The following is a 4818-nucleotide window of genomic DNA, read 5'->3' on the forward strand; positions in this document are numbered from 1 at the left end:
GCCATCCTCCGCCGCGTGTGCCACCCCAACATCGTCCGCCTCTTCGAGGTCATGGCCACTAGGTCCAAGATCTACTTCACCATGGAGTTCGTCCGCGGCGGGGAGCTCTTCGCGCGGGTCGCCAAGGGCCGCCTCAAGGAGGACACCGCGCGCAGGTACTTCCAGCAGCTCATCTCCGCCGTCGGCTTCTGCCACGCCCACGACATCTTCCACCACGACCTCAAGCCCGAGAATCTCCTCGTCGACGAGCGCGGCGACCTCAAGATCTCCGACTTCGGCCTCTCGGCAGTCACCGACCAGTTCCACCCCGATGGCCTCCTCCACACCTTATGTGGCACACCGTCCTACGTCGCTCTGGAGGTGTTCGCGTGCCGCGGCACCAAACATATACGCCTCCTCCGCGATGCCCTCAGACCGCCCATCTTCGCCCAACGGCTCCTTGCCGCATATGCCCGCAGCGGCTCCCTCGCATCCCGTCATAGATCTCGTGCCCTCACCATCCCAAGCCCGCCCCCTTCCTCGGATCTAACCCCTCCTCATGTCTCCACGGCTAGAGCTGATATCCTCGTTCATGGCGGGTGGCGCGGGTGGGTTCATCACGCAGAGGCCTTTGAGGCCCTGCCCAAGGAGCACGCTGCCAACCACGGCAAGTTCGTCGCGCTGCAGCAATCCATTCAGTCATATCTTGGTGTCTGCGGCCCCTTTCTACCCTCTCCTCCCTCGCATTGGGATCTCATGGCGGTTGATGATGGAGTTGTGATGGTCTTTGTGTGGTCTATGTCGTTCCAGATAGCTTCAAGGGGGCTACAGCAGAGGACGCGGTCATCACGGCGCTTGGGTCAGTTGGACGCGTGCTCGACGGGCCGTAGGCCGAGCTGGTGCCTGCTGCTGCAGCCACTCCGCCTCGCCATCGAGACCAAGCACGTCAAGGTCGTCGAGGCCCATGAATCCACTCCGCCTCCACGTAATTACTAATCATCATCATCGTCATCCTATTCATGCTCTTGCTTTTGCATTGCATGCGTGAGGCCCATGAATCGGATTGATGTCGAGCGCCATGATGGGTATAATAAATGTGTGCCACCAAATGGGTCATTTGCTCCAGCACCATGGATGCTTTGGACGTTATCGGGCTAGAAACACATTTCCTTGTCTAGGGTATATACTTGCGTCGACCAGTCCTCATTTTGTATGTGCAGAGCCAAGTCCCTGAATTGGTTGTTTGGGTTGAGATGTCTAGATAGTTCCAAGTTTATGCCATTTTATGTATTTACAATTTTTAGAATACTATGGTGTAACAGACTGTTGTTATATGAAGATGATAGAACTCAGGAATCAGGATGGTAAAATCAGTGTGTTACATCTTTTTTATAAAAATAAAATGTGTGTGATGGCAACTCAGATATATTAGCAGACTGAACCAAGAATCAACATGCTAATATATTTGTACCGTCTTTTTTTCTTCTATAAAACACAATATTAGATGACACATCTTCAACAATCCATTCTGACTGAGTTGTTCAATTTTTGTTACCAGTAACTTATTGCTTATTACCATTTAGAAGGTGATCCTTGTTTAGAAGGTGGTAAAAATTCCTTAATATTTACAGACATCGTGAACATGGTATGTGGTTGCGTCGATAACACCTCCACTGACAGGGGCTAGCAGATTCTTTTATATATTTGTGCCTTACATTATTTTATGCATGCTTGTATGCATGTTGCATATATTAGACATGCCAAGCCTACTCGCGGATGCTTCCTTAGGGGCCACGAAGAACATCTTCAAGCAGAAGCCTCCGGAAGCTCACGTCGTTGCAAGCAGCTACTGTTAATATGCTTTTGTCATGCTAATTTCACGTCCTCATGTGGATGATGATATCTTTATTCCATAAGGTGATACAAGTTTTGTTATGTCGGTTTGTTGTTGTTTTTCTTTTGGTCATTTATATTACTATATATGCTGAATTTATTACACTCGCACATTGGCAGCAACTAAATAATGTATTATTGTTCCCTTTTATTTTGTTTTTCGTAAAAAGGAGAATAATATATGTTTTAGCTGCATCTACATCACCAGTCTTCACTACATCTAATGATTTGTTCAATAACTAGCAGGGATTGAGTTAGCTGACAATAGGCCATTTCATTCCATCCCATTTTTGGGTACATGTAGTGTTTCATGTTTCGTTTACCATGTCTATTGATATCTTTAATAAGCCAATCTTACTTTGCTTGCAGATGTACTATATAGAATGTGAACTTAGTGTTGATGATTTTCTTTGTGTTGATGATTACAAAATAAATATTTTTATTCTAATGAAGATCAGTTCGATAACCCACATGGGATTGGCCAATTGGAACATAAAAGTTTGGTTTGCCATTAGATCTGACACCTACTCATTCATATGCTGATGCAGATAACTCTGAGCAAAATACTTTAGATGTCTTTGTTCACATGTCATACTTGCTTACAACAATATGGCCATCACCCTCTCAGTATTTGGGGCCAAAATGTGCACTTTAGGACCGTGGTAGGCCAGTTAGAGTGACAGAGGACTCTAGAGATTACTGCAAGTCTGCAACCCTTACCATGCTGGTTTGGCTTTGAATGATGATGGTCTTCTTGGGACAAGACCCGTAATGTGTCCAAGAGGTATTGATTTGAAAGACGGGCCACTGTTTACTGCTCTCACTGTGAAAGTCCAAGGAAAGAATGTCGGAATTCCTGTGTGTTGAGGCGCTCCTACTTCTAAATCACCATGGAATGCACATGGTAAGTATTGTTATATTAGAACTAGCATGTCTGGTTAATGTTGATAGTATCATTTTTTTGCTAACTTTTGTTTTGTGCTGTTGTTCTAGAACTTCTCCATCTTACTCTTCTGGAGGGTGAATCTCTTAGAGAATGGTTGTTCTTTGATACTCCAAGAAGAACATTCGAGAGTGACAACCAGAAGCAAAGGTCATTGATAGATTACAACGGTTGTTGGTGGCATTCCTGTACTAGATCCATTGGTCTAGATGTCCATAAAATTGTATATTCTTGACTTTTGGCTCTCTTACCACTCTACATACATATGTCGTCTGTCGCTCAAACAGGTAATCATGGACTTATTTACTTGAACCAGTAGTGTTTATTTGTGAATTCGTTTATGCTCACCTGAACATATTTTGCGATTTGTTGTGTCAAAAAACCATGTTTATTTTCATTGATGTCTATGCACGGCCACGAATCAGGAACAAATGCATACACATATTGAGATCTAGAGCGTAGGATTCAAGCGAATGTTTAGCTCTCAGATTTCATGCACATGCTGCTTTGGCCCTAAATGAAAGAATGGTAGGCATAGACGACGCATATCAAAAACAAAATGTGGACTCACCGTGACTATGGACTCAAGATACTCGCAGATTTTCTTATACCAGTAGATCAGAATAGTTTTATGCAAAACAAAATGTAATCGGTATGCTATCAGGAAAGACGAAGTTTTAATCCAAACAACATATTTGGTATAGAAGTTTTGGAGCTGAATTCTTTTCTGGTGGGGATATAGCTGAGTAAAAAATTAGATTATAGAATAATATAGTGATGTGCAAAAATCAATGAATTAGTTCTGGGTCTTATACACTATCTACAGACATTTCTAGATTTTACAATATATAAATCCAATTGTTAATGCTCATGGCCTATTTTAGTGGAAATGGAAGATGCGCTTTAAGATTTTAGAACTTGTGTTTTTGGGGTGGGGAAGAGAAAGGATCCATTTGTTGAGTTTATGGAACATTGAGCTACTACTCTGCTATTGTTGGCCACACAGGTTGTTCTGCTATTGAATTTTTGCACTGATGGAATGAGAATTGGGTCGCCAAGGACGAGCAATTATGGTTGGTTGCTTGCTGTTATTCTCGTATTTGCTTGGCCTTCTGTTTGTGTATTTTTTTCTATTATTTATACCCTTTTGTCGCTGTAGGCACATGGCTATGTTGGTTGTCTCAGTTGTCTTTTACAATGCCACATTCTCTTTCTCGGGTCCATCTGAACATGATTGTGGACTCAACCTGTTTTACATTGTCTTCACATCGATTCTTGTTTTTTCATTTGCTATCGTTTCCTTGCACCCGAAGGTACCGTCCCATAGTCTGTTTTCTTCCTTTTACTGATTTTGACTATGCTTTTATTACTTGATTCAATCAGAAACTATTTCTTGATAAGCTATACTGGATGTGCTTGCGGTTTTGGGCTGTATTATATTTGCAATTTTTTTATGATTCTTTGGGTTGGTTCGATCGTTTAGATTTCATCTTGGTCATCACATGACCATGCTTTCCAACAACCACTACTATACATTTCTGTTAAATGTATCCATCTTTTTGTTCTAAATAATGCTTTGTATTATTCTTCTATTTTAGAGGTGTCACATGAATATGCCAATTTTCGAACTTGAGGTTGCGACACAGGAATGTACAGTAGATAACTGAACCACGACTCTCGAAGCTTTTTATCATTGGAGCCTATTGTTCCCTTCGCTATGACTGAAGGCCCCACCATACAATCAGATAAAGCATTAGGTATCAATCCACTCTCTCGCTGTCCGCGCCCACCATGGAAGCCGCCCCGGATCACGCCCCAGCCACGTCCACCCTGGACTTCCATGGAAGGCATTGTGCCACATGGAAGGAGAATCTCCAAAATCGTCTGCGTCCGCACCGTCCATGGAAGCCGCCCCGGATCTGCGCCCCCCGCTCTCTCCCACCCGGATCTGTGCGCCCCAGATTATGGATGAGCGCAAACGTCCACTAACCTCACCCCAGCTT

General features: G+C 43.6%; 1 pseudogene; it reads left to right on the forward strand.

Annotated features, from left to right (window-relative positions):
* The first annotated feature begins 2241 nt into the window (after positions 1-2241).
* LOC103628808 (transcription factor VOZ1-like) lies at positions 2242-3134 on the forward strand (annotated as a pseudogene).
* Positions 3135-4818: the final 1684 nt, after the last annotated feature.

This window comes from Zea mays, chromosome 5 (assembly GCF_902167145.1).
Source record: "Zea mays cultivar B73 chromosome 5, Zm-B73-REFERENCE-NAM-5.0, whole genome shotgun sequence".
NCBI classification, from domain to species: Eukaryota; Viridiplantae; Streptophyta; class Magnoliopsida; order Poales; family Poaceae; genus Zea; species Zea mays.